This window comes from Peromyscus eremicus, chromosome X (assembly GCF_949786415.1).
Source record: "Peromyscus eremicus chromosome X, PerEre_H2_v1, whole genome shotgun sequence".
NCBI classification, from domain to species: domain Eukaryota; kingdom Metazoa; phylum Chordata; class Mammalia; order Rodentia; family Cricetidae; genus Peromyscus; species Peromyscus eremicus.
The window spans coordinates 83,867,200-83,879,381 of record NC_081439.1 but is presented as its reverse complement, the minus strand read 5'-3'; positions in this window follow the sequence as shown (position 1 = coordinate 83,879,381).

The window sequence follows — 12,182 nt, the reverse complement described above, 5'->3', positions numbered from 1 at the left end:
CCTGTGCTTGTGAATGTGGGATGGGTTGAATGGTCCAGGAAAAGATGCTTCCAGCACCCTATGCAGTCTGGGAACAACATTAGGCAAACTTTGTGTTTTGCATCTCCATTGTGATCTGTCACAGAATACACCAAACAGACTCATAGACTCATAGACTCATCCATGTTTCCATCTGGGGACCTCTCCTTGGGTTACCCCATGGGGCTCTCTACTTGGATTTTCTCAAAGACATGATGACAAAGAGCCCCTGTCACAGATCCAAGAATGAATCCTTGTTTCGAAAATCATGAATTCAGGACATCCAAACATTTCTTCATTGGTTTTCAGGTCTGTTTCTCATTAGAAGAGGCAATAAGAGCCAGGCAGTGGTGGCACATGCCTTTAATCCCAGCACTCGGGAGGCAGAGCCCAGTGGGTCAGTGTGAGTTCAAGGCCAGTGTGGTCTGCAGAGGGAGATCCAGGACAGGCACCAAAACTACACAGAGAAACCGTGTTGCAAAAAAACAAAAAGAAGAAGAAGAAGAAGAAGAAGAAGAAGAAGAAGAAGAAGAAGAAGAAGAAGAAGAAGAGGCAATATCTCAATTAACCCAAGGCTCACCAAGCTAATGCTATATCTAATGCTCTATCTTCACATTTTAAAAAGATTTATTTTCATTTGTGTCCATGTGTGAGTGCAGGAAGTATGTGTGTGTGCACCAAGTGCATGCAGGTGACCACAGCATCCACAAGAGGGCATCAGATCCTCTGGAACTGGAGTTACAGGAAGTTGTGAGCTCCCTGGCATAGCTGGTGAGAACCTAACCTTTGTCTTCTGCACAAGCAGCAAATGGTTTAAACCTCTGAGCCACCTCTCCAGCCCCCATGTCCGTTAATTTAAAGATCCATCAACATCACACCCTGTACATGGACAATAGGAAGTTTTTATAAGATGGCCTCAAGTGAGCTCTGTGAGGATGGTATCCTGAGATAACAGTTAATAAATTTCCTCACAAAGCTTATGTCACACTGAGCTGAGTGGAACTTCTTCCCTAGCCTTTCCCAGAGAGCAGCCTCTCCTTTAGAAGATGGACTTTCAAGGCTTGAGGCAGGACCATTTTGCACTCTCTTGGTGTTGTAGTCTGGTGAGTCCCCATCAACAGCCCTCTAGGTGATGAGAAAAGAGGAAATCCCTCCCAGGAGAACTGCACACGGAATCACCATGAGATAGTGGGTCCCTAAAGGGATGACAGAGGTTAGAGGAAGAAGAGGAAGGGGAAATCACATGTTCAGCAAGAGGTCAAGCCAGTACTAGTTACAACCAACATTATTCAGATATTCAGAACGAGGTGGTAATTTGGGGCATTTAAGTACATTTGAAAAACAAGATTTTGTCATCTGATTAACAACTGATTCTGGAATTATCATCTTTTGTTCTTTTAAATAGTGTTTTAATTAATTTTTCAGAATTTCACGCTGTGTATTTTGAACTTACTCACAACCCCAAATCTGTACATCTTTTCTAGATTTCCCTTCACTCTTTTGGGTTCAGAATAGAATCATAGCTCCAGGAAGTTCTATTAAATCTTTCATGAGGTACTAAGCTCATTTTCAAAAATAATTGAAATATTTTATCCCATGTTATTATTGGAATCTAAAGTCACATTCTAGAGGAGAAATCAGGACCCCGTTCAGTGCCATTAAGAATGAGAAGGAAAAAGGAAACCCACTTGCCAGCCCTGGACTATCTGCCCTATGGACCTGCCCTGTGCCACAAGTTGATGTCAGGGCCTGGGCTACTGCCTTGGCCCATATCTGGGTTCCAGGCCCTGCTCCAGCTGTGGTCTGTGTTGATGTCCTTGGCTCCTGTACTGCTGAATGCTGCAGGAATATATCATAAGAACTCAGCTGGTTATGGCAAAGTTACTACATGGAGGGATCAAGGATTTCCTCCAGAGGAAGCCAAATTCCAAGGAGCTTTTGGTGTTGTTTGGCTTGTTATATATCAGCTGTATTCTGTTATAAAAATCATGTGTGCCTTCATAGTTTTCCCAATTGACTTTTCCCTAAGAAGGGCTAAGAAGGTGGACTGATCACTCTCTGGACATACACATTCTAGGTATTTGGAGAACAGCCTCAGGAAAGGCTTTCTCTGGAATCAGGTATCTCCCTTGGCCACTTTCAAGGACTAGCAGTAATAACAGTCTACATGCAAGTCTCCTGATTTAAGGTAAATTCCACAAGAAGACACCACCTAGGTCAGGTGCAATTTAGCTCAGACCCACCTTTCTTACAGCCTTACTAACTTTATAGACCGCTAACTCCTTACCTAACCACTTCTTGGAATATTTAAATAACTTTCTGTGCTGACAGCTATGCTCAGTCAGAACCCCAGTTCAAGCCTCCCTGTAATTATCATCATTGGCAGCATCTGGCCAGGTCCAATGATGGAGGAGAATACTTTATCAGAGATACCTCTGTACTCTCTAAGAACAGACTTAACCATCCAGACTACCTGTTTGAGAAGGCCTGGCGGATATGCCAATTAAGCTTTACTTCCTCCTTTCCCAAACCTTACCTCTAGTTCCAGATCTCCCTTTAACTATCACCAGAGGCATCTAGCTGTACACAGGTTGTCTAGCGACTGAGCACATTTTCCCTCCACCCTGCAGAAAAAAGGCAGATAGCTTGGACAGATAGGAGCCACAGGAAAAAAGAAAACAGTTTTATTTTCTCCCATTGACCTAGCAACTTATAGATTCTTAACATATTCTACCACTCATGTTTAAGATTATAGTTGAGCACGTAAGAGCCCTCTTCTTAGATATTACCCGAATTTAGCCTTTAGTTAATTCATTTCCCCATTGGTCACTTCCCTTTGGGGTTGCAAATGATAGTTAACAGTTATTGCCCCTCTATGTGATTCTTATCACCCCTCTGTTTGACCCTGGAAACCTGGCTTTGCACTGCCAAGGGGTTACTGCTTGTAAGTGTATATATATACCAGGACTTCCAGGGCACAAAAAGACAAAGAGACTGAGAATGGGGAGGAATAATTAGGATTTTGACCAGGGAGTACGTGTGGATGAGATGGAAGATGAGGAAGAATCAGATGGGGAAGTACTAGCTGGGTAAGAACAAGATAAAAAGGACATAGATGAGGCAGAATTAAAACCGGAGAATAACAATAGAACTTAGAGGGAGAAGAAGATAAATATGGAGAGAAATCAGGCAAGAAAGGAGCTAGGCATAAAAACAGAACTGGCTGGGCGGTGGTGGCGCACACCTTTAATCCCAGCACTCGGGAGGCAGAGCCAGGCAGATCTCTGTGAGTTCGAGGCGAGCCTGGGCTACCAAGTGAGTTCCAGGAAAAGGCGCAAAGCTACACAGAGAAACCCTGTCTCGAAAAACAAAACAAAACAAAAACAAAAAAACAAAAACAAAAAAAAAAAAAAAACAGAACTGGAGCTGTGTGTATAGGATGTTATGCCAGAGGAATTAAAGCAAGTAGACTATAGAGCTCGGTGTGCTGAGATTCTATTTCCCGAAAATAGTCCTCGCCGTTAGTTAGTTCTCTCTCCTGAGCCCCTAGATGCACAATATTACGGCTGGTCCCGCTAATATTATACAAGTCTGTACCAACAAAGGCCAAGAGGATAGGGCTACACAGAGTTGGTCCTGTCCCTCACTGACTGAAACACTAGGGAGAGTTAACACTCTCTTTAACAGCTACAACACTCAGGGTACTGGCCCTGCACCTCGCCTGGGCAGCACAGTAGAGCTGACCCTGCTGACAGGGGCATTGGTGAGATGCCCCAAGAACATGAGCATGGGAGATCTAGCCCCACCCCTCATCTGCCATAAGATGGTAGGTGAGAGGGAGAGATGCCTTCCCCTCCACACTGCCCCTCACCACCTATGGCAGGTGGGAGAGCTGGCCCTGAGGTCATAAGAGCAGGAGAGCTGTCCCTGCCCCTCACCAGCTGTAACACTAGGAAGGGTGCCCCTGCACCTGCCTGGGCAACCCAGCAGAGCTGGCCCTGGTGGTGTAGGTGTGGGACAGCTGACCCTGGGGGCATGAAAGCAGGAGAACTGGTCCTGCCCCTCACTCCTTCCTGCATAGGGTGAACTAGCTGGGGCAATGCCAGAGAGATCATCCTGGTGGTGAGGACAGAGGAGAGCTGGCAGGCTGATCAACCCGGCAACCACCAAAGCCCAGAACCGGGGCTGTGACTCGGTGTACCCCAACATCCACCTCATCTGTAATCTGCTGGAGCACATGAAGGAGTCAGACCTGCAGATCCAAAGCTGCAGGATCTCCATGACACAGGGTGAGGATATCAAGGAATTCCATGAGGGCCCAGCATCGACAGTGTAGTAAAAACCAGAGGCCTTGATCCAGTTCAATGACTCTTTGCAATGAACACTTGCAAGTAAAGATATATGGACACAAGTATATACTGTGTGACTCACTGGGCCACAAAACAGGTTCAACCATGAGATTTCTCTCTCTCTCTTTTTTTCTCTTAAATTTTACTTTATTTTGTTTTAGTGGCAGAGGTTGGAAGGGCAGAGGGCAGATAAGAAGGCAGGGAGATGAACAGGATGGAAATACTTGTAGCAAAAGCCACAGAGAATAGACAAAAAGTTTTTTTTTTTTTAAAAAAACCCTACATTCTAACTGTATAAAAACACTGAGTTTTGTCAACACCAGGGAGCAACATTTGCAAGCGAATCCTAAATACTGGGTTATTATCTATTATCTGTAAGATCACTTACTAATGAGGAGGATAGGTAGTGATTTCATTTAGCAGTTCATACAACATATTTTTAATATGTCAAAACACAAGCACTCATAAGTTACTGAGGAATCATGAGACTATTAAATGGAAAAGAATAGCTTCAGTGGAAGTTCTTTCCTGTAGTTCTACTAGTGGAAAATAGTGTGTATATGTGGGAAGATGTAATGATTGTGGGATGCAGTAATGTATCAGAAGAGTGTGCACCATTATATGAGCACGAGAAAAGAACTGGACCACTGAGAAAATGATTTCCCTCTACAACATCATTTTCTCTGGTTTTTAAATTTCTACAGTCAAGACAACAGTCATTTCATAGTTAAAATATCACAGAATATAATTCTGAGCAGATTAATGCAAGTATTTTGGATATACAGATCTTTGGAAAAGCATGCATTGTATTCAGTGTTATGGAGGAACAAAATGGATAAAGCGATGTTTTGTTAGTGTATGTGTCCAATGTGGGTGAGGATGTGATTGTGTCTCCTCTAGCATTATATATTCCCAGGTACAGTTTTTCCCTCACTGCAGAGAGGGCTCGGGATTATCGGTTTCAGTTAGATATCCTAGGAATGGATAAACATAAAGTGATCACATCCAGTGATTAAAATATTCATAACTCAGACTGATTCCATCCCTTCAAGTACCTAGTCTTGGTCTCACTTTCCAGACTACAGAGTAAACTGTTCAGACTCTCAGAGGGAAAATCCTGACTCTGGCCACTAGGAGGCACCACAGCAGTTTCCTTTTGAGTTGTTTCCAGTTAAATATCTTAAATGTTCACTGTAACAGTGGTTCTGTGTGGCAAATCTCCACCCATGCACATTCAGACAGATCTGTTTGCTGTTGACCCCAAACCAGCATTCTAGTCAATGGTTCATCTTTTCCTGCCACAGTGCAGATTGAGCTCTGCACACTGTAGAGATTTCTCTCCTGGAGTAGAGTGTGTGTTCTCCAACACGCCATCCCTTCACAGGCATCTCCAAATTTGTCCAGTTACTGGAGTCCCTTTCTCTCCTGTCTGCTCTGCACACCGATGCCAGGTCCTGAATCAGCATCTCCATCTGCTTCCACTCACTCCTGCCTTCTCTGGCACATTCTGGTGATTCCCACCAAACTCCAGAACTACCTGACATTTTGTAATAAGGACACTTGGAGTATATTAGTGTGTCTCTAGCATGTGCTCTGGACTGAAGCTTGGGTATTCTCCAATGATCTATTTGTTGAATCTTTGTCATCAAGGCAACACTAATGGGAGAAGGTAAGACTTTTAATAAGCAAGACTTTGTGGGAGACCCTATGCCATTGAGGTCATACCTCTGAAGGGATGGATAAAGGAAACCCAGGCCTGTCTCTTTGAGCCTGTGCTTCCTAACTATGAGAGGGATGGTTTTGTTCTACCATGCACTCAACCAAATGGTGCTGCCTTACCACAGGTCAAAAGCAACAGAGTCAAAATATCCAGGACTGGAGTCTACTACAAGCAAAAGCTTTTTCTGCTTTAAGACAATAGTCTAAGATATTTGTTACTCTTGGAAACATAAAGTACATGGTCCTCCATTACAACTATCAGGATTTTCAGAATAATTAAAGTTTTTACATAGTTGCATAAACAGAATTTTTTAGACAGTCTCACTGTGCCGTCAATGGCCTGGAACATCAATCTAAACATCAGGCTGGCCTTGAAGTCACAGATATCTGCTTACTCATGTATTGTAGATGTTGCAGTCAAAAGTGTGCAGGACAATGCCTGGCTAAACTGGATTTTTTATAAATATTTTTATTTTATAATTAATTGTACATATCAGCCATGGATACCCCTGTATTCCCTCCTCCCACCCCAGCGTCCCCCTAAATCTGCCCCCCAATCCCACACCCTCCAAGGCAAGGTCTCCCCTTGGGAAGTCAGCCTAGCCTGGTAGATTCAGTCGAGGCAAGTCCAATCCCCTCCCCCCTGCACCAAGGCTGAGCAAAGTGTCTAAGCATAGGCACTAGATTCCAAAAAGCCAGCTCATGCACCAAGGACAGGTCCCGGTCCCACTGCCTGGGGCACCCCGAAACAGTTCAAGCCAATAAACTCTAACCTATGCAGAGGGCCTGGTCCAGCCCCATGGGGCCCCCCAGCTATTGGTCCACAGTTCATGTGTTTCTGCCAGCTTGGCTATTTGTCCCTGTGCTTTTTCCAATCCCTCCTCTCTCTCGCCAGCTGGACTCCTGGAGCTTTTCCTGGGGCTTGGCTGTGGATCTCTGCTTCTGCTTTCATCAGTCACTGGATGAGAGTTGTAAAATGATTTTTCACAGATTCTAAGTTGAATTTCTTTGTCAGTTAATTACGCTGCTGTTTTCAATGTCTCTGCTTGTGAGTTTGTTTACCTATATTTGAAACTATTCAGATTATGTTTTAAATACTTTTACTCAAATATTCATAACAACACTAATCACAAAAACTATACAGTATAAATAGCACATAGTCAGCAACTTATAGAGATAAGTAAAATGTTATGCATCCACGCAATTGAATATTAACGTATCAAAAAACCAAATACATCTATATTATATAAAATGTATTAATATTAAAATACATTTTAGAAAATAAAATGTCAAAATCAAAAGACTAAATGTTTTATGATACTGCTAACTAAAAATACTATCGATGAAACCACAGAAAAACTATTAGCTTCAATCAACTAAAGGAAGAGAATATTAATAATCAACACTGTCTCACTTCTTAACATTAGTAATCATTTTAGGAATGTGGTAGATTGAATAAGAACAGCCCCAATAGACTCATCTATTTGAACGCTTAGTCACCAGGGAGTGGAACTATTTGAAAGGATTAGAAGAATCAGGTGATGTGGTTTATTAGAGAAAAGGTGTCCCTGGGAGTGGTCTATGAGGTTTCAAAAAGCCCATGATAAGCCCAGTCTCTGTGACTCTCTGCCTGCAGATCAGGATGTAGCTCTCAGCTACTTTTCCAGCAGCATGCCTGTCATGCCTGCTACCACATTGTCTGCCATGATGACAATGGACTAAACCTCTGAAACTGTAAGGAAGCCCCCATTGCTTTCCTTAATAAGAGTTGTCGTGGCCATTGTGTTTCTTCACAACAATAAAACAGTGACTAAGACAGAAGGTGGTACTAAAGACTGTGATCTCACTGTGAAAGGCCCAACCACGCTGTTGTTTGAGGACTATGGAAGACTTTGGGACTTTGGAATAGTAAAGCAGCTGAACACTTAAGTGGGGCTTAATGGGCTGTGCGGATAGGATGGAAGACAGTAGCTCTGAGAGCAATGTGGGCCCAGCTCAAGAAGTTTCAGAGGGGAAGAATACCACTAAGGCCTAGAGACCATTCTTGTGATATTTTGGCAAAGAATGTAGCTGATTTCTGCCCTTGCCCAAATTTCTGGAGGAACATTAAGAAGTATAATTGATCTCAGTTCAGTACTCAAGGGGATAAAAAGTTTAAGTAAATGCCTGATGCTAAATGGAATAAATGGAGTGGTGGCCTCAGAGCAAGATCCTGTCCTGCTAAACTTCCAACTTGTGGAAAGCAATTAAAGAAAAGCTACAGCAGTGAAGGAAACCAGAAACAACAGCAATCTGATGCAAATGTAGTTGGACAAGGGGGAAAACTACCAGCCCCATCAAGCATCAGAACGTGGCAGTTTTGGCCATGTGATTCTGACTTCAGAGTCAAGGATTGAAGATAGAGGTTGTGGAATCTCCCTCTGTGCTTAAGGAGAGCAGCTGAGGCCAGGCACATGACCTTGCATTCCCTGAATGGAGGCTGGAAGAGGCCATTGTGTGAAGCTGTGAAGGTGGAGCCAGAGCTGTGGGATATCTGCCAAGCAGAGCTGCAGACTAGGTGTAGAATCAGCCCAAGAGAGACAAGTATGTTACAGTCAACAAAACTGGAAGGAGGTGGAGTTCTGCAGAGAGCTTTGACATCAGTCATGGAGATACAGAATCTGAAATTTGTCCTGCTGGCTTTTGAACTTACTTTGGTCCAGTATTTTCTCACTATGCTCCCTTTCTTCCCATTTGGAATGGAGATGTATAGCCGGTGCCATTGTATGCTTAAAGTACATGATGTGCTTAATGATTTTGATTTTACAGGGAATTACAGTTAATAGATTACCAGGAGTCTCAGAAGATAATTTGAACTTTCAAGCAGTGTTGAGACTGTTATAGACTATGGGGCCTTTTGAAGTTGGACTGAATGGATATTTGCATTATGATATGGCTATGAGCCTATGGGGGCCAGGGATGGAATGTGATAGATTAAAAATGGTTCCAATAGGCTAATAACTTTAATCCTTAGTCATCAGTGTTAGGTATTCATGCCAACTTGGGTAGTGGGGGAAGCTTTCTACACATAGAGATGCCCCTGGAGACCTCTGACCACCAGTCTCTACCCCCAGACTATTCTAGTGCAGGCCTGACCCCCCAATGCATGTGAATGGCCATCCCACCATGCCGAACACCACCCCAACTTGAGAAGCTCCAACAGCCATGCCAAGGGATGTAATGGTCCTGTCAAGAAGGAGAGTGACCAGGCCATGCCCTACAGAAAACAATCCCACCAATCCCTGAACTTGCTCCAAGAACAGGCCACATAATCCCTCCAATACCATGTGACCCTGGAAATCAAAAGGTATATAAACCCTTTCTTCTGCTCAGTTCTCTGATGCTTCTTTTCTGAGCAGAGCTGAGGCAGCCATCCTCCTGGGTTTTTCCCTCCCAGTGAATCTCTTGTGTGAGACTTGTTGTGTGGTATGACTTTGTGGTATTCTTTGGCCCCCAACTGCCTGAATACCTTTCACATCTGAGTTGTAACACGATCAAGGAGTACCATTATTTAAGAAGGATTAGAAAGTGTGTCCCTGTTGGAAGTAGCATGTTACTTGGGGTGGTAGTTGAGGTTTCAAAAAGCCAATGATAGGCCCAGGCTCTCTGCCTCCCTACCTGCAGACCAGGATGTAGCTCTCAGCTACTTCTCCAGTACCATGCCTGCTTTGCTTGCTGCCATGCTCTCCATCATGACTGTAATGGATGAAACTTCTGAAACTGTGAGCAAGTCCCCAGGTAAATAATTTCCTTTTTAGTTGCCTTGGTCATGGTTTCACTTCAGAGCAATTTAAAAGTGACTAAAACACACACACACACACACACACACACACACACACACACACACACACAAATACGATGCCTTTTGATGTGTATGTGTGTGTAATATTTTGGAGGCTGGGAGGATATTTCAGTCAATAATTCACTTGCCACAAAAGCATGAAGACCTGAGGTAGAGTCCTAGCACACACACACACACACACACATACACACACACACACAAACAAACAAAAACAATGCCCACTGGGCATGTCAGCCCATGTGTAATCCCACTGCTTGGGAGGCAGAGATAGAGAACCTCCAGAGCTAACTGGTTAGGTAGGCTTGGGTTGAAGTGAGGATCATGTTTTAATGAAATAATGAGGAGACCAATCTAGGAAGACACTTGGTATCAATCTCTAGCACACATACACACACACACATACACACACACACACACACACTCACACAGAAATTCGAACATGATACACAATATACACACACATACACATCAAAAGGCATCGTATTTTATGACAAATACACAAACTAAAACTTCTTAGTAATGAAAGCAAGATTTTATTACAGAACTAATAAATAATATATTATAGTAAGAAATACTAAAACCAACATAAATAATTTGAAAATTAGACAAAACTTAGCAATTTTTTGAAAGATACAAACATACCCAGGAAGGAACAGAAATTTTGTTTAGCCTTGAAGCAATTAAAAATATTAAATTAATAGCTGAAAAAATTTTCAAATGCAAAAATAATAATCTCCAGGTCTATAGTAATGAACTTGCAAATTCCAACAAAACTTAAAGGTGAAGTAAATCTAGTCTGCAGAACATTTTCAAGAGTATAAATATGACCAGCTTCCTGTTTTATGATCTGAAATTCTCTGTGACAACCTAACCAAAACTGTCAAAAGAACAAATAGACCAGTATTCTTGTACATATTTGTAAAAATCCTGAGGAAAACATTAATAAATCAAATCTATCAACACAAAAAGTATAATAGAGAATCACAAAGTAGGTGTTATCCAGTAACTCAACTTCTGAAAATGAGATCATTATGTTAATAATTTCACTATCTTAAGATATTTAAGAAAAAAAAATAAAATGTTTGTGTCACCAGCCAGAAAAAAAGCAATTGATGAAAATAAGAACCATTTTCCAAAATTTTAGACTTAAGAGTAATTTTTATTTTCTGTGTTTTAAAATTTTGTAGATTTATGTTATGTATGTGAGTATTTTGCCTGGTGATCATGAAGGTCAGAAGAAGGCATTGGATTCCCTGGAACGGGAGTTATGTATGATTGTGAGACACTATACAACCACTGCAAAATGAACCGGGGTTCCTTCACAAGAACAGGAAATGGTCTTAACCAGTAAGCCATCTCTCCAGCCCATTTTCTGTTTTTATTTATTTGTTTGTTTGTTTATTTATTTATGGGTTTTCGAGACAGGGTTTCTCAGTAGCTTTGGCTGCCCTGGTACTCACTCTATAGCCCAGGCTGGCCTCGAACTCAGCGAGATCTGCCTGCCTCTGCCTTCCAAGTGGTGGGATCAGAGGCCTGAGCCACCACCGCCTGGCTGTTTTGTGTTTTTAAAGTCTGGGCTTTGCTACTCTGTTCAGGCTCATCTCCGGCAGTCTTTTGCATCTGCCTCCCAAATGCCACAAATAGCTCTGTATCAGGGATAGCCCCACTACTATATACATCAGAGAACTAGGGACATTAATATACGAGAGTGTTTTCTAACAGATGTATTTTTTATGTACAGTATGGAATTGCGCATTAATGTATTTTTTTCACCATGTGCATGCAGTGCCCACAAAAGCCAGAAGAGGGCATCAGTTCTTGATGGAGGCCTAAAGATTGTGATGGATTCGAGGGAACTCAAGGTACCTAATGTAGTAACCCGATTTGTGCATCCTTCCGACCTGGGGCCTTTGGACGAACAACCAGGGCTGTGGACCACTGAACCATGTCTCCAGCAAGGGCCTCATTTTTAAGTGAAAAGCTTCTGTTCTTTTGTCCACTCTATCTGACTTTTGGTCCCTGAGCTTGAGACCTGACTTGGGAGAATCCTCCAGTCAGGCAGTGCTGAAGTCACACTCATATAGTCCGCATATAACTTTTAACCAAAAAAGACGCAGGCAAGTGCATAGACACCTATGACTTGAGGCCCAGAGCCTCGTGAACGGAAGTGCGCAGAGGGAGTTGGGAGGGAAGTCAGCTGACCCCAGCTAAGCCAATCGGAGTCCAGCTGACCCCAGCTAAGCCAATCAGAGTCC